The sequence below is a fragment of the Microtus oregoni genome, unplaced genomic scaffold, assembly GCF_018167655.1.
Source record: "Microtus oregoni isolate MIOR12 unplaced genomic scaffold, Mior012 000054F_ref0000373, whole genome shotgun sequence".
Classification (NCBI taxonomy): Eukaryota; Metazoa; Chordata; class Mammalia; order Rodentia; family Cricetidae; genus Microtus; species Microtus oregoni.
Window position 1 is genome coordinate 12393104 of NW_024543830.1, and position 18440 is coordinate 12411543.

At 41.5% G+C, this 18440-nt stretch overlaps 1 protein-coding gene across 1 annotated transcript in view; it reads left to right on the top strand.

The window, feature by feature from the left end:
• St7l (suppression of tumorigenicity 7 like) overlaps positions 1-18440 on the top strand; it is an 86110-nt gene that overhangs the window by 63750 nt on the left and 3920 nt on the right. The gene's annotated exons all lie outside the window — the stretch shown is intronic.

An 18440-nucleotide genomic window follows, 5' to 3' on the forward strand; every position in this document is an offset into this window, starting at 1 on the left:
AGAGGTCTGCCTGCCTCTGCCTCTGCCTCCCCAGTGCTGGGATTACAGGCACATGCCACCATTGTCTATGCCACCATTGTCTGGCTGATGACTGATACTAAAATGGTACCTTTTCATTCCTCCACACAGATATATTAATATCACCAAATATTTTTTTTAATAATTTTTATTTTAAAAGTGCACATTTCTTGGGGGTTGGCAAGATGGTTCAACAGGTAAAGTACTTGTTGCTAAGCCTAATCTAAGTAATCTAAATTCAAATTCACATAAAGGTAGAAGGAGAGAACCAAGTCTACAAAGTTGTGCTCTGACCTTCGTACATGTAATGATACATGTGCCTCTCCCGTTATATAAGCACAATAGTAATAAATTAAGCATAAGCAAATAAATAAAAATGCAAATCCCTTTTATGTCATAGCATATTCACCAAATAAAGAAAGTATTGTTTTATTGTATTCTCAAACATAAGACATGCACTGAGAGTCATAGAAGAGTCAGTTTACTTGGTAGTATATTTTCTGTCTATGTGCTTCCATTATAACTACTTGTTTTTCTCACAGTTTATTTTAGCCAACAGTGGTGGCACATACCATTAATCCTAGCACTTGGAAAGCAGAGGCAGGCAGATCTTTGGGATTTTTTAGGCCAACCTGGTCTACAGAACAAGTTCCAGGACAGTTAGGGCTACACAGAGAAACCCTGTCTTGAAACAAACAAACAAACAGTTTATTTTGTGCCATACAGATTAGTTAGCTCTTATGGCACCCATGCTATGGACACTGGCTCATTCCCCATTTTCCCTGAAGGTCAACAATATAATGTGTTAAGATGCCACTGGCTGTAAGCCTAGGAGTCTGAGTATGCATTTGAGTTTGAGGCAATCTCCAAAAGGAATGACTTCCCACTGCTGCTCTGGGAGTGCAGATGTGTGAGGTGCAGACTGACCATTCCATTTCCTCTTCGTGCAGGAAGGAAGCTTAGTAATAGATTTTCCTGTTGATTACAGTGGTGCTGGTGGGAATGAGTGCACCTCAAACTCTCATGCCTCACCGTGTGCGGAGCATGGGAAATGGAGCAGAAAGGGAATCCTAGCCAGTTAAAAGCTAGAAGAGAAGAAGAAAAAGAAGTGGGGAGGCCTTTAATTCATGTTTTTAAAATACAGACAGGCAATGAGAGATGGTTCCTGAGTTTTTCTCAAGACAGTGGTGTAGGAAGGAAGAAGACTAGAGCAGGAGAGCAGAGAGAGCGGAATCTAGAATAGAGATGTAGCACACCAGTGTATTCCCCTGAAGTCCCAGATGACTGTGGAGTGGACTCTAGTCTCTATCCATCAGTGTTCATACAGTACCTGCCTTCGCTGAAGAGCTAGCTCACTAGTGCCTCCGGAAGAACCTTAAGGTTCCTCAGCACTCCTAGTAGAGACTTGAGAATGAAGAATTAAATAGTTTAAAGTAGACTTTTCTCTTTTTATTTACCAAAAGTTACTAATATATTATTATTCTACTTGATGAACAATAAACATTTATATACTATATTTGTATAGTTGGTATATATAATATTTAAAAAACTGCTAAAAGTGAACTTTTATAGTCACATTTTATCCCTAAGGCTCTTACATGTGTGTTTTCAATTTCTAAAAGCCACATACTTACATGGGACCTGTGCCTCAGTCTGTGGCATGCAGTTTTTCCAAAGACAGGTCCCGTGGAAAAGCTAATGGAAAATGGATGTGAATAGGCAGTCTGCCCTTATAATATACAATGCTTAAATGCTTTGACAGCAGACATGCAGAAGAGAGCTGAGGCTCCTACTATAGTTCTTCACTGTAGCCAGCTTTCTTGGGCCACCAGCCCTCAAATCATGACACGGAGATTTATTGTTAATTATGAATGCTCGGCCTCAGCTTAGGCTTATTTCTACCTAGTTTTTTTTTTTTTTAGCTTAAATTAACCCATTTCTATTTATTTATATGCTGCTCTGAGGCTCATTTATCTTATATACTGTACTGTCCATTCTGCTTCCTCCATGGCTGGCTGGCTGACTCCTTTCCTGCCAGCCCTACCTACCCCTCCTTTGCCTAACTATTGGTTGTTCAGCTTTTTTTTTTTTTTTTCGAGACAGGGTTTCTCTGTAGCTTTTTGGTTCCTGTCCTGGCACTAGCTCTTCTAGACCAGGCTGGCCTCGAACTCACAGAGATCCGCCTGCCTTTGCCTTCTGAGTGCTGGGATTAAAGGTGTGCGCCACCACCGCCCGGTGGTTGTTCAGCTTTTTATTAGACCAATCAGGTACTTTAGGCAGGTAAGGGAAAACAGCAGCACATCTTTACATAGTTAGACGAATGCAGTACATCTTTGCATAGTTAAACAAATATTCTATCCTATAACACTCCACCACTTCATAAAGTATGTTCTGTACACTAGGAACACCACCCTCCTCTAGTTTGTTAAACATGCACAGCTTCAGGCTTTACTGCAGACCTCCTGAATTAGAGTCTGCGCCTTCCTTATTCTACATGCATATTTAAATATCCATATCCCTGTATCCATATGAGGTTAGTGGGCTGCCTTACCGGAGTGGATGGAGAAGGGGCAGCATTACAGAGTGGTGATGAGCAACACTCTGGAACCAACCTGCTTTGCTTTGGACCCAGCCCTGACACTTAACTGTCTTGCAGTCTCACATAAGTTAGGCAGTCTTCTCACTTAGCTGTAAAGTGAGAAGTAGTACTACATAGTTTGTGTTGGGGGCAAAAGAGTTTGATATATATCAAGTGTTTAGAGCTATGTTTTTCCACAGTAAGAAGTAAGTGGATACTGTTCCTCTCATTGTCATCATTGTCACACTAAAGAGGGGCTACAGTGGAAAAACCTCTCTCTTTACATTTGGAAGATCATAATAAGCTCACAGTGAGTTTTTCCACAGTAGTTGAGGTATAAGTGATAGATGGATGTCATTTAAATAATTAAATTATGCAATTGATACATCATGTGTGCGTGAACCACAAAAAGAGGAAAAATGTTTCCATTTCCTGGTACTGGCAAACTGGTTTGTAGAACAGAACGTTTTGGCATGTTGTAAACTGTGTAAGGATTTTTCAGTTGGCTCAGATCTATAATGACAATATAAAGTAGAAACTGATGAAATATTCTTTTCCTACTTCTTAATAAGGCAAAGCCACTTAAGAAAACTTATCAAATTATTATTATCTCTTCATCTTCCTACCCCATTACTGCTCCCCCCCTTTTGTTGTTTTTAGAGATGGGTCTCACTTTGTTGCCAGGGTGGGTCACAAACTCATGGGCTCAGGTGATCCCCAGACCTGTCTTCAGAGTATCCATGGCTGTAGGCACGTGTCACCATGTGTGACCAAATATAAATATTTTGTTATTACCATTTCATCTTCTTTCTCTTGTATCTCTTTGTTTTAGCTCACATGTTAAAGCAAATTCTATTTGAATTTCTTAAGATACATTTATTACAAAAATGTGTTTTTATAACGCCAGGCACTGGAGATTAATGACTTGGGGTTTTTTATTTTTGAGGCAAGGTGTTGTGTATAGCAGGTGTTCTGGAATTCACTATGTAGTTAAGGATGACCTTGAGTTCTTAGGGCTTTGAACATGGCAAACTAGCTCTCTACAAACTGAGCTACATTCCCAGCCCTAAGATTAATGATTTTTAAAATTCTCACTGTGTATCAAATTTAAAGAAATGGACGAGGATGAATGAGCTAGAATGATTACTGGTTTTAGCACCCTCTCCCCTTTTTCATGGTATAAAGCTATGTGGAATCAGACTTAGTTTTCAGCAAGTTAGGATATTTTCTCCAGACTGAGATGAAAACCTCATCTGACATTATGCACAGAGCAATGAAAAGGTTGCATAAATCCCCGAAGATGTGGAATGTACTGATACCAGAGCTGATAGTCTCCAAGGCCAGGATTCCTGAAAAAGGAAAAATTGCTTTTAAGTGGTAGGTCATTTTCTCACCTGCCTTGAAGCCTGCTGGGTTAAATATGAGGGTTCAAAGAAAGGGTAGCCAGCAAGCGGCTCTGGGAATCTGATTCTCTTATCTGAAAGGAGTGTCTTTATTTAAGAACTGCACTGCTCTCCTCAGCGAGCCAGTCTCACCCACTCCGGCCCTTTCAGTTCCACGCTGCAGAAAGAGCTTGCTTTTTAGCCAGGCTTGGAGGCTGTTATCACAAAAGATGTAAAGATGCTCTGCGGGGATTTCACTGGCTTCCTGATGAATTCAGACTTGAAGCTGTGGCTCCAGTGCTCTGCATCAAGATATGTGTTTGAATGCCAAAGCTCCTCATTGAGTTTTAACTAAATAGGACAGTCACTGCAATGTTGTCAGAAAAGGTATTAGGGTTAAGGCAAGAAAAAAAGAGTACCAATAAATTTTGATTCTGTTGAGTTTTGCAGAACGCACACTGTAGCTGTGCTGGTGGGGGCAGACCTTGTCTCCACATACTCCACTAATCTCTATGTGGGAAAATGCTGTTGGATGTACAGAGATGAATTTCAGAGCAGCTCATAATTGGCTGGCTCCACTGTGGCCAAGGCCTTACAATCTGCTTGATTAATTCTTTAAGGACTACATTAGCCAAGTTGCATGATTTCCAAAGATATAGAAGGTCAGTTCTTACACTAACAAAGGACCTCTCCACAAAATGCTTCACTGGGGATTCTTCAGGCCCTGCCTAAAAATAATTAAAAATTTTCTTCCCAAATTAAATTTTTAAAAATAATAAGCACACACAAATGCCAAATATCTTTTACTGAATAATGAAAAAACTTTGGGGAAGGTTTATCTACTATCCCTCATTATTTTCCCCCAGGGACAAAGATTAGTTTAAGAGCTAGGAAGTTGATAAACAATTTTAAACATATTAGTATATAACATAAAAAAGATATGACTATCTTGAAAAGTTCTTAGTTTTTGAAAAATCATCATAACCAGTAAATGTGAAAGTTGTTCATAGATGAAAGAATATTTCTCACATTTGACCTAATTAATGCTAAAAACCTATAATTTCTCTTTGTTTAATATATAGGATTACATTCAGAATTGTGACTGACAGCTAGGGATATGGCTCAGTTAGTCAGAGTGCTTACCTAGAATAAACAAAATGCTGGCACTATGTAAACCAGGAATGGTGGTTGTAATTCCAGCACTTGGGAGGTAGAGGCAGAAAGACCAGAAGTTTAAGGTCATCATAAGCTGCATACCAAGTTTGACACCAGTCTGGGCTACATGAGACCCTGCCTCAAAAAAGAAATGAAACCGACAATGTAAGTTTCTTCACTTACTTGGAAATTATTTTTTAAATATTTTAAACTTATATTCCTGCAAAATAGTGTTCTGCAATCATACTAACCCTGCGGTAATGCAGCTGAGGCATTCCCAGAAATTTTAAAGGTAGCGGAATGATGAGCCTATGATATGACAGGTCAGTTTTTTTTTTTTAATTTTTTTTTTTTTGCCAGTCATGTTTGGTCCTATCCTAGGTCTTTGGACTGTCCAGACTTAGATATTCATGAAATTTCATGTATTTTTTCCCGTATTTTTCAAGTGCTAGAATCTTTCAAAGTGGGAAGAAAAGAATAGCAGAATAATGGGGTACTGCCAGATGACTTCCTCAGACCTTACTTGAAGCTTATGGAAAGCACCCTTTTTTCTCTTTATATATGCCAGAGATTCTCAAAAGCTCTCCCTGAATATTTTTGGCAGTATATTTAATCATTTTTCTCAATCAAAATGAGTCTCGGTACCAAAGCATAGAACATCCTGTCACTATCACTAGTATATTTACTGGTTAATCGGTTGTGTGTCGGTCCATGGATTACCCAGCAGTCTCGGAAGCCTTGTTATTAACATTAGATGAACTGCATATCCCACGCTCATACTGTCTGCATGGGAGTTCAGTCTAGAAGATGTACTTATTTGTTAGATGAACTGCGTATCCCACACTCATACTGTCTGCATGGGAGCTCAGTCTAGAAGATGTACTTATTTGTTGCTTTTGAAATAGATTTTGTCCTGCAGATGCATTAAAGTTCTTTAAAGGGAGAAAATAGTGGGATACAAAAGAAAACAATAATACTGAGGAATATTTTTTAGCTTTTTCTTTTTGAGTTTCATGCCCTTCCCTGTGTTGACTGAGGTTTCTGCCCCACCTAGTCCTTCATTCGTTCAGTCCCAAAGGAACACACAGAGGTCTAAATTAATTATAAACTGGTTGGCCTAATAGCTCAAGCTTTTCTTATTAACTAATTCTTACATCTTATATTAGTCCATTAATCTTGTCTGTGTTAGCCACATGGCTCGGTACCTTATTTGGCAAGGCAGTAACATCTTGCTTCTTTTGCATCTGGGTGATAGCTGCTCTGAAACTTCCCTCTTCCCAGAATTCTCATTGCCCGACCTCTACTTCTGGTCACCTGCCTATACTTCCTGCGTGGCTACTGGCCAACCAGCATTTATTTAAAATGCAAGTGACAGGGTACAGACCATTGTCCCACAACATCCCTGGTGAATCAAATTTCTAATATTCAAAAGAACTAAATTAGTAAAATTATTTAAGGTTTTTAAACACTTTAATTTTTAGATCTTTTATTTTTAAAAACTTTATACTTGTTATATTCTTATTAGAAGACATTAATTTACAGTGTTATATGGCTGGGAAACTTGAGTCATGAAAGCTAATTACCTAAAATTTCACAATGCATAGGACAGTCTTTTACTTTTAGTCATGATATATATTTCTGGTTTCAGTAATATATCATAGTCTATGCATAGTGTTTTATATCTATAATCTCAACCCTCAGGAGGCTGAGGCAAGAGTTGAGTTCAAGGCCAGAGTGAGTACATAGTGTAACCCTGTCTCAAACACACACACACAGACACACAGACACAGACACACACACACACACACAGCACCTCACAACTTACCTCAAAACAAGTAGAAAAGAATAAATTTCGTACCAAGTAGAGTACTATTGAGGGAATAGAGAATGGCAGAGTGGTACCAGCGCAGTGATGCCCACCTTTAATCCCAGCACTCAGGAGACAGAGGCAGGAGAGGTTAAACTGAGGTCAACATGGTCTATACAGTGAGTTCCAGATCAGCCAGAGCTACACAATATTATTCTATTAGAAAACAACAACAAAAGACAAACTGGAGATGGCCAAACGGCTTTGCTAGAGAAGTCTTCCTATGAAGGTTGAATATCAAGAAGATTTTTACATTAAAAGGCTGATGTGGATGGCCAGAAAAGCAGGAAGGAAGTTTAGATTCAAGAAATGCTTATTGTAAGTAAAAGCTGCCTAGGGAACCCTGTGAGTTTGCTGTGGACTCTGATGCTGTAAAGGTTGTACACTTGCAGTCCTCTTCTTGCTAATTAGCTGCTTAAGAATAAAGAGTGCTGCTTGGGTATTTATACCAGGTACATAACTGAACGAACAACTTCTGCATCTCTGTTTAAAATACACGGAAACGTAAAGGAACGGTAGCCCTTGGCTTATAATATTGCCAAAGGAATCTAATGACCTCAGAGTAAAAACAAATTTTGGAGCTGATAATTTTCGTAGCTCAGTACTAGAGCATCTATCTGCCCAAGTGTGAGGTTCTAGTTTAGGTTGCCAGCAATCTTCCTGATTCAGCCTCTCAAGTACTAGGGTCAGCCTGTGTTTAAAATGACACGCACACACATACACACGCTCATGCATGTCTATATGCTTGGGATCAGAACCTTGTTCATTCTAGAGGAATGTTCTATCATTGAGCTACTCAGCAACCCTAAAAAAAGTTTCACCACAAATTGTAAATAAATGCATATCTTATATTTCAATATGAAACTTCTCTCAAAATCAAATTATAAGTTTGTGTAGGATTATAGGGGTAAATTTAGCTGAGCAGAATAAACTCTTGGTCTAAAATATCCATAACTTTCTCTTTTGCTGAAGTGGGGATTTCAGGTAGCAATTAGACTTCCAATAGTTTGATCAGTGGATGTGCCCCTTACTGCTGGTGGGGAAAGTTTGTGTTTATGAGCATTTACCAATTTAAAAGAGGAAATTATTTGTCTGTAATAATGTTAAGATTGCCTTAGGGCCTGGGTGTGGTGGCACCCACCTTTAATTCCAGCACTCAGGAGGCAGAGGCTAGAGGATCTTTGTGCATTTGAGGTTAGTCTGATCTATATAGTGAGTTCCAGGACAGCTAAGGCTAAGTAGAGAAACCCTGTCACAAAAACAAGCAAACAAGATTGCCTTAAGGGATTGGCAAGAGAGCTCAGCAGGTAGTGTTTGCTGCACAAGCCTGGAGACCCGAGTTCAATTCCAGGAACCTTTGTAAAAGAAGAAAGAATGGCACTGACCCCACAAAGTTGTCCCCTGACCTCCGTGTGTGCACTGCTGGGGTGCACACACATGCATGCACACATGCATCATAAATAATTTTTAATTTAAAAATAGACATAAATTTAAAGACTATCTTGGGTCCATCTTGGCAGTAAGGAACTTCAAGGAAGTACATTATTTGGGTTTCACATGATGCTCAGCAGTTAAGGGACTTTATTATGAGAGTTCTCTTTATGCTGAAACTTGGCGCATTCCAGAGGTAAAATGTATATGGGTGTCTGTGACCAGTGTGAGAAAGAAACCACTTGAGAAGTTAAGACGCATGCAGGAGCATGCTGGCCCTTGTTCTCCTCTGTTCAATGTGCTCTTGTCCTCATTTCTTTCTGAAGCCAGAATTCAATCTTTCTGTCCCAATAGCAGCCTCATTACAACTAAATTTTAATCCTCAATGTTGTTAGACTCCTATCCAGAGTACAGCCACAGCTGCTCTTGGTGGGCAAATGCATTGCTGTTTTTCACTCAGTCACAGCGAGTAGAAAAATGTTCTCTGGCTGGAGTGTGGATGAAGGCACTTCACTAATCTTATACATAATTCATTCTCTGTTGCTGGGGTACTCAAAGTTGAAACTCTGCCCTCTGATAAAATTCAGCTGGATTTTTTATTTACTTGACTCTGATCCCTTTGGGGGTTTCGCCTTTACTGGGAGACCAGAGACTCTAATTTAGCTAAACCCTGCTTCTGAAGACTATTCTTATTCATTTGCTCTTGGTCTATTTTAGCTATTGTAATACCACCTTTTAAAAACAAAACAAAAACTACACTGGAACATGCAGTTCAGAGAGTCCTGGATACCCTGAAAAAAAAGCTTTCAGTATCAGCTTGTTGAATGGAAGAACTCCAAAAGGCTTATCTTAATTTGTTTTCAAAGTTTAGACTTTTAAAAGAGCCTCAGCATTAAAAAGAATATGCTAACTATTAAGCACACTATAAATCTTTGAGTTTCAAATTCATTGCATTAAAGTATTACTACTAATGGATCTGTTTGTTCGTTTTTGTTTGGTGTTTTTGTGTGTGCTTATGTGTGCAGTGAGAGTGCCTATCGTGTGCATGTGAAGCCAGCTGTCAACATTTGTTGTCTTCCTTTGTCACTCTTCACCTTGGTTAGACAGCATCTCTCACTGAACCTGGAACACACTGATTGGCTGGATTCCTCTGTCTCTGCCCTCGCAGGACTGGGATTATAGGCACACAGTGCTGTGCCTGGCTTTTTATGTACGTGCTAGGAATTAGAACTCAGGGCTTCTTGTTTATGCTGCAAGCACTTTATGAGCTGAGTCATTCCTCCCAGCCCTTGTTAATTCTTTATGCAATAAAAATATTTATTGGTTTCCTTTATGAAGTATAAGATACAATTCTTGTTCACAAATAGCTCATAGTCTTGAAGTGGAGGGTTGAGCAGGACATGAAGATATGTAAGTATGAGGTAGGAACTGTTGCCACAGTAGAGACTCTTCCTTCCCTCCCTCCTTTCTTCCTTTTTTCCTTCCTTCCTTCCTTCATTTATTTTTTAAGACAGGGTTTCTCTTTGTAACATCCCTGGCTGTCCTGGAACTTGCTCTGTAGACCAGAATGGTTTCAAACTCACAGAGATCCGCCTGCCTCTGCCCCCTAAGTGTGAGGTTAAAGGCGTGCGCCACCACCACCCAGCTCATTCATTCTTTCATTTTAATTTATTTTAGGTGACAAGTTATTTCAGTTGCCTCCAAAATATCTACAAAGGTCAATCTAGACTCATGGAGGGCCCTCCTTTCTGTATACATCTGCCTAGAGTCCTTAAATCCAGCAAGATACAGAAAGAAGTATCTTTATTTTCTTTCAAAGATGTAACATGGAATATTTTCATCTTTACACCTCGCTGCCTAAGTTCATAGCTTTATAAGGTAATAGTTAGTATAATCTCTGTATAAATAGTTTAGGAATTAACACAAAATGGAGAGCTCCTCAATGACACATTTAAGAAAAGTCTCACCTCCTAGTCCCATAGTAACTGCCATAAAGCTCCTATCCCATATTCTTCCTCTATTATATTATCTCATTCCTAATAGTGACAGGGTCCTAGTGGTTGAAGGACATCCCAGGTGAAAGTCAAATATGCTCATGGGAGCAGACTAGAAGCTGAGTTAGAAGCAGTACCTTGGTTTCTGTGTGTGTGAGGAAAAGGACTGGAGACAGTGCCCTACATCTCCCAGAGCTCACACGCTCACCACATAGCTGTCTAACCCTGCAGCACTAGCCATAGGCATGTGCCATGCACATTTCAAAAACCAAACAGAAGGACACTGGGATACAGCAGTAAGTTCCTATTGTGCTCTCTTCCAAGCTGAGTGTTGTTCAACTCTGAATCCTTCACAAGTCTGTCTTTCTAGGAAGGACCTCCAAGTTGTTTGCTTTACAAGTAAGTGAAAATAGTTCTTTCGAGGCAGGGTTTCTCTGTAGTTTTGGAGCCTGTCCTGGAACTTGCTCTGCAGACCAGGTTGGCTTCTAACTCACAGAGATCACCTGCCTCTGCCTCCTGAGTGCTGGAATCAAAGGCTTGCGCCACCACCGCCCAGCAAAAATAGTTTGTTTTTATTTTTTATTTATTTGTATTTTATGTACATTGGTATTTTGCCTGCCTGTGTATCTGTATGAGGATGCCAGATTTCCCTGGAACTGGAGTACAACTGTGAGCTGCCTGTGGGTGCTGGGAATTGAACTCAGGTCTTCTGGAAGAGCAGTTGGTGCTCTTAACTTCTGAACCATCATCTCTCCAGCTCCAAATATTGTCTTTACTGTGCTGCCGCAGTCAACTAACATGCACTAACTGGATCCCTGAGGTTATGACCTTAGGGCGTTCATGTTTTGAAACAGGGTCTCACTGTGTAGGTCAGGCTGACCTCACATCCCAGTTCTTCTTGCCTCAGCCTTCTGAGTACTAGAATTACTTATACATATCAAACTCGACACAGAGCCTGTGCCTACTGAGTTTATACAAGTCAGGTATCAGTGAAAAAGGAAACAGGCTAAATGATGTTTGTGGAGTAGAAGAGCAGGCCTGAAAACTGTGCTGGAGTGTTGAAGAATAAGCTAATTAAGTCAGTGCTGTAGCAGATAAAAGGGTATCGGATCATGTGAGTCATGACTCGAAGGCAGCAGATGGAGGCTTTGGGATTCCCTGGTGACTGCTACTTCTCTGGCAATCTCTCTGAGCTTGCCAAACCTACTGAAGTAAGCAGAAGTGGTCCCTCTCTGCGTAGGTTAACAGAATGTCCATTTCCAGATAGAAAGTTCAATGTATAACGGCAGCTTCTAATGCAGTCTAATTGGCGACAGGGTGGGAAGAAGGCACGCCCACCTGGCTGTGTGGTAGGGAGCCCATTCCCAACCATCATTCACCTGCATTCCTATGACACTACTGACTGTCTGCTAGCATTTGGTCTCTAGGAAGACTTAACTCCAGCCCTTTGAACTCTGTGAAGCTACTCCCCACTCTCACAGCATTGGAACAAAGATAAGGAACATGGTTATTCAGCCTTTTCCCTGAACTTTTATCTTCTGGATGGCATTAAGAGTAACCATATCTCTGTTTCAGCCTCAAATTCCATATTGAATTTTTTAAAATTGCTTTTTGAGCAATAACTTTTCCCATGTTGCTTAACCAGTCATGCAAGCTGAGGCTTCTGTCGCTAGTCCTATTTTATAATAGCTGTCCTGGGAGAAGAGATGAAAAATAAGACAGTTAGATATTTTATGAGTATTGCAATCCCCTCCATTCAGAAATGTAAATAAAATAACCAGCACGAGCAATCAGCTTATGTCAGATTCCATGGGTTTACATTACATGGAGAAATTATAGTGCAACCTGAAACATGCTGCTTCATGAATTCATGGTGGTGTCACAAGTGAATGTAAACCCCTGAGCTTTCCTTTTGTGAAGGCTTTCAGAAATCACCTTTAATAAACTGCCTAGGAGAGGAGGGATAACAGCTGAGATGACACTAACCAACGCTGTACCTGCAGAGTCGTGGCCTCCCTTTCCAGCACCCACTCACGCCAGCGAGGTGAAGCAGAAAGCTGAGATACTGCTTACCTTTGGGCTTATTCAAGGAGCATTAAAATACAAGTACTCAGCATCACACTGGGTCCAGTGCACAACCAGTGTTTATGCTGGCTCTGAAAGTGGCATCAGGAAAGCAAATAGAGGAGCAGGATTGTCTTTGTGTTCTTTGTCCTTGTAGGTCAAGTACGACAGAAGCCTGCTAAAGGCCATTTTTACCTAACCAACTGCAAGATCCTCATGGGCTCAGAATTGTCCGCCTTTAGCTGTTGGTCCAGTGCCCTGTAGTTAGAACTGTCTTCTCATTTATCAGTTAACATGTTTTGTGGTCTCTAAAGTTCTTTAGAAGTTTCCCTCTGTCCACTGTGCTCTCGCATGTGATAAATCTGTGGCCACAAAAATCCAGTATACCAAATGAAATATGAGAGTCAAGTTTTAAGGCTCAGAGTGAGGGGAAGAAATGTATTTTCTATTGTAAATTATTTTCTTTTCCCATTCTCATTTCTTATGCATTTGACTTGATTGATGTCAGGTTTGGGGCCTAATACTACATTAATGTATCATAGCACTGGATATTTAATATCACTTAATTAACCCAGAATTTCAAATGATTGGGATCTGTAGTTAATGCATAGCTTTTTGGTGGCTTTCACAAACACCCATCTCTTTGAGTCCTTGTATCAAATGAACTCATCCCAGTGCTCTGCCAGAGATGCCCCGAGTTCACTGCCATAGCTGCTGTACAGCTCTTATGAGACGCTGAACCTTTTGACACAATCACCTCGTAATAAAGCTCTGGTCTCAGCATTCTGATTTCTCTGTATTCCCCAATGTATATAGTATATACTTGCTTGAAATTCCTCATATATTGCTTGTACATTATTGCTTGTAAGCTTCAGCATACACCAGTCCCTTCAATATAGAATGCCTTCCTCTGCCTTCCGTTGTTCATGCTTATCTTATAACATTCCAGCCCTTTGGAAAACCATCTCTAATGAATTTCATTCATTCACGTTTTCTTTCATCTAAGACTTGTTTCCCGGTCTCTTAACTGTTTGTCTCTTTGTAACTGTTTCTGCATGTTGTCACCCAACATCATGATGCTAACAATGATGATCATTCTCTAACCCCTTTGCCTTTTTTATTCTTTTTTTTTTCATTTTTATTTATTTATTTATTTGTTTGTTTGTTTATTTATTTATTTATTAAGGGTTTCTGCCTCCTCCCCGCAACCGCTTCCCATTTCCCTCCCCCTCCCCCGATCAAGTCCCCCTCCCTCATCTGCTCGAAGAGCAATCAGGGTTCTTACAGCAAGCCAACAGCTAACATTAAATTAAACGGAGAAAAACTCAAAGCCATCCCACTAAAATCAGGAACATGACAAGGATGTCCACTCTCTCCATACCTCTTCAATATAGTGCTTGAAGTTCTAGCAATAGCAATAAGACAACATAAGGAGATCAAGGGGATTCGTATTGGAAAGGAAGAAGTTAAGCTTTCGTTATTTGCAGATGATATGATAGTATACATAAGCGACCCCAAAAATTCTACCAAAAAACTCCTACAGCTGATAAACACCTTTAGTAATGTGGCAGGATACAAGATCAACTCCAAAAAATCAGTTGCCTTTTTTATTCTATGCAAACCTCTGAAGGCCCACAGGTGATGTGCTTTTCAATGTCCTAGTGCACATCCATTCCCTTTCCTTTTACTTTATAGATGTATCCTAGAGAAGCAAGGTATCTGTTGAGGGCTCGGCCTCCATGTCAGCATGTGGGTCCTATGATCAGGAAATATTAGCCCTTAGATTTGTCCATTTTTGCATTTTTCTCAGACACCGTCGCGCTACACACACGAGACCAGGAGTAGACCCACAGACAGAAGTCGGGAAGGTTCCATTGAAAGCCAACTTAGAATTTTCCTTCCTTTTTACACAAGATCTATGAAGCTGCTGTTGTCAGCAGCTCAGCAGACATACCCCTTTTCTGACTCCTTTCCAGGAGTCAGGGTTAGTTTAAGAAAAACCTCTGTAGAAGCCATGACCTCGTACTTTTATCCCCTCCATCTGGTGTGCGGCCTCACGGGGCTGTGCTGCTATGCAGGAGGTGAGCAGTGGAATTCTTCAGATGATGACTTCTGAGCCCACATGTGGAGGCAGCTGGGGGGTGGAAAGCAGGAGAGCAGTGAGGGCCAAGATGGATGGACCAAAAACCAAGGTTTGCTGCAGAAGGAATCCTAACTATAGGTAGGTGTTCTTTCCCCGGCTCAAGCAGGGGCCCAGGTCAGAGAGCTGTAATGTCCCAGCCCATGATTGATGAACATTGTGTTTCTGCAGCCTCCTTTCTGACTTCCCAGTTGGAGTATACCAGTGGGATACATGGGGTATTGGAGGGCTTACCCTATCTCTAACCAAGTATATGCCAATGTGGGACCAGGAGGGGCCAGCTGAGCTAGCTACCTCTTCTCCTGTCTTCAATTAAATTTTGAGTAAGGGCGGAAGGAGGAACCGAGGAAAGCACGCTTTTGGTCAAATGAAATTTGCTGACTGCCTCATCTTAGAGATTTTTCTCTGCATCATAGATATCCTTTGTCTTAGATGTATCCAGACAACAGCCCAGAAGCACATAGCAAACAATAACTAAATGCAGCCCAACTCAAATGATAAGCTTACTTAAAACATGAGAGGTTTTGTGATTTAAAAAAAAAAAAAAACAAAAAAAAAACCTTAACTGCACAGTTCTCGAGTGAAGACTTTGTATTATATTGTCAAAGTTAGACACAACTGGTACTGGTAGATGAAATGCCTGTCTCAGTGAGTGGTCCAGGGGTTTATACTGTTTCTTAGGTGGGCTTGGATGGGATAATATCTTAGCTTCCAATACAAGCCCAGGGTCTACTCATTTCTTCTCATGACTACTCCGACTCTGCCTATGCATTGAGCACCACTGTAAAAGAATTTAGAGAAATAAAAGAACAATTTTAATGTTAATCTGAGGGATGGAGGAGTGGGGCCTCAGAAAATGACAAGCAAAAGCTGTTGAGATACAGGGTCCTTTGTAGAGTGACTCTGGATAGTGACAGTAACAGTGGGAACGGATGATGTCTACAGGTTAGGGGAATGTAGTCCTAGCCTTTATAAACTCTGCTCAGATACTCTGCTGGCAGCATAGGATTCTTGTGTGGGTTAGAGCTGTTAACATCAATTTCTGTTCTGAAGTGTTGATAAGCTGACACCTCCAGTCCCAGCATCCTCCGGCTTTGAGGAGAGTATGTAGTATTTGAAGCTAAAAACAAACAAAAACTAGTTGTAGTGGTGCACGCCTTTAATCCTAGCATTTGGGGGGGGGGGTGGTGGATCTCTGTAAATTCAAGGCCAGCCTGGTCTACAAACCGTTCCAGAATAGCCAGGACTACAGAGAGAGACCCTGACTCGAGAAGAAAAAATAAATAAATAAATAAGCAAGGTTTGTGTTCTGGCTGGATCATTCATTGAACCTCTCTGAATGACTCCATAAAATAGAGCAATCCCCACCTCGCAACCCCTGGAGTGATTGTGAGATCTATACCTACATGCCCGGGCATTTTGTGCTCAAAAGGCTTTTGTGAGCATTATTGTTATTCTTGGGGAAGCCCCACCTTGGAATTTGTCAAAGGCTGCTTACAGGACAGTAGTATTGACAAAATGTTATCGGATTTTTGGCCTTCTTTGGTTAAAAAACTCCTGTGTCCTGCTTCTCTAAGTGAACAAAGAAAAGGTACTTCAGCGTCAGGGAGCAAAGCAGAGATTGTCCATCTTGCATTTTTAAATCCTGGATGACTACAGCATCCTATGTAAACAGCCACGGTGATGCTCAGAGGTAATCCAGGCTATGCATGCAAGTGGGGAAAGTAGTTTTCAGACCCCTCTATCCCTTTCAACTTTGGGGTTAAGTTCAGGTCTACTACCTGTGAAACCTGTCAATCATCCAAAAAGAAAGCTAACTCCGAGAAAGCCTAGTTCAGTCTGCAACCGTGACATCTTTACTCTAGTAAACCCACTGCTCCTGCTCTTCAGACACCTGCCTCTCTTACAGAGGTCATTCCTGGAACCAAAGGTATCCTGTTCTTTAGCCCGGTAAGTTTAAAACAACAGCGGATCATAAACACCAAGCTCAGTGTCTATGTGTGACTTCAGAGCAGTCACAGGCGACTGGGTAGTCAGGACACGGAGGATGCACTCCTCCCCGTCCCCCGTGCAAACCAGGTTTGGGAAGTTGCACAGGCTCAGCCACTCTGCTTGGGTGGTAATTCTCCACCCTTGATCTCTCTTCTCCATGCCCTTTCCGTGTCCTTCCTCCACCACCTCCCGGGAGAGTACCAATTCCCAAAACAAACATTGCATTGCATGTTGATAATGTAGTTTTGAAACATTCCTCGCTTGTAGCTGACCCTGTTGTTGGTATGATTTTGGGGGGGATCTAGATGTTGGTTTTTAATTGTTGGAGAGGTGAGACTATGATAATTCCCACACAGGCTGAGAAAAGCTGTGTGAGCTCATTTTGCGTGCACCTTCTGCATGTGCGTATGTATGTGTGTATCCTCATGGTTGCACTCAGGCTGACAGGAAGGGCAAAGAGTAAAAAGGAAACGCGTCTTACTTATTTTTCAGCATTGCTTCAAAGATGCCCAACCCCCGCAGTACAGGCAGTTCCCAAGCGGAAGGTGGGGGCAGAGGCCTCCAGCAAGGCCATCAATAACCAGGTGTGTAATGTGAGGCTCTCTGTATTTCATTTCTGCACCCAGGGCCAGCTCTGCAGGGTTGCTTATGGAGCGCTCTGTGTCTGGCACCTCTCTCCACCAGACCCAGGCGCCCAGGGCCCACCGACCTGCCCAGGAATGCACTGCATTGTTCTCTGCTGCTGTAATTTGGCTGCAGGAGCTAGGCTGAATGCCTCCCAGGGATGAGAAACATACTCTCCCTGGCGGTCTCCCTTATCCCCAGCTAGCTTGGGCTTCTGCCCTATGACCACTGAGAGCATTTAAATAAAAAGTTTAGAAAGGCGGGGGTGGGGGTGGGAAATCCTGATTATCTGTCTTCTATTAAGCCATGCAGAAACTTATGTCCTGAGTGGGGTCTAAGAATTTGGCAAGGGGCTTGGTGGTTGGCGTTCTTGATAAGGGATGTGAGAGAAAGGGGGAGAATAGTCTCCTACAGCAAAGAGGAAGAGAAATGAGGCTGAGAGTGTTCGAAAATTAGATCTACAAAGCTTGTAGCAAACAGACCCTCAGGATAGTGTTTTCTTCTAATCTCAAGTCCCTGATTCACATTTACATTTACTCTATTTGAGAGTGTGAAGGAATGCTATGTTTTAGAGCTGAAATCAGTATGATTTGGCAGTGCTTCGTCGGGGGCTGTGACGGGCATTCTTACTTTCCGGGTTTTGTTTGTTTGTCTGAGACAGGGTCTTACTTTGTTCTTTCTTAGGCTAGCATGGAGCTCACTGTGTAGCACAGCCTGATCACAAACACAGCAGTTTTCCTGCATCAGCCTCCCAGAGTGTCAGGATTACAAGTGTGAGCTATCACCCCAGCTCTTCTATTGAAAAGAAACTGGCTGCAGGCTGTGCAGCTGAGGTTCTTCAGTCACGTGCCTTCCCCCAAAGATCCTATTATCCCTAAAAGATAGAAACAGTATCTTTTAAGTTCACTTTATATCCAAATAGCACTTACTGAAATGCGCACTGTACTAAATGTTTACCAAAAGATAAAAGAAATGAGGACCAACAAGAGGGAAAGGGAAAGGGGGAGAGGTTAAGACACTGCTGGCGGAAGACACACTTCTCCCATGGGGAATAGGTGGGGGACACTGGTGGAGGACACACTTCTCCCATGGGGAATAGGTGGGGGACACTGGTGGAGGACACACTTCTCCCATGGGGAATAGGTGGGAGACACTGGTGGAGGACACACTTCTCCCATGGGGAATAGGTGGGAGA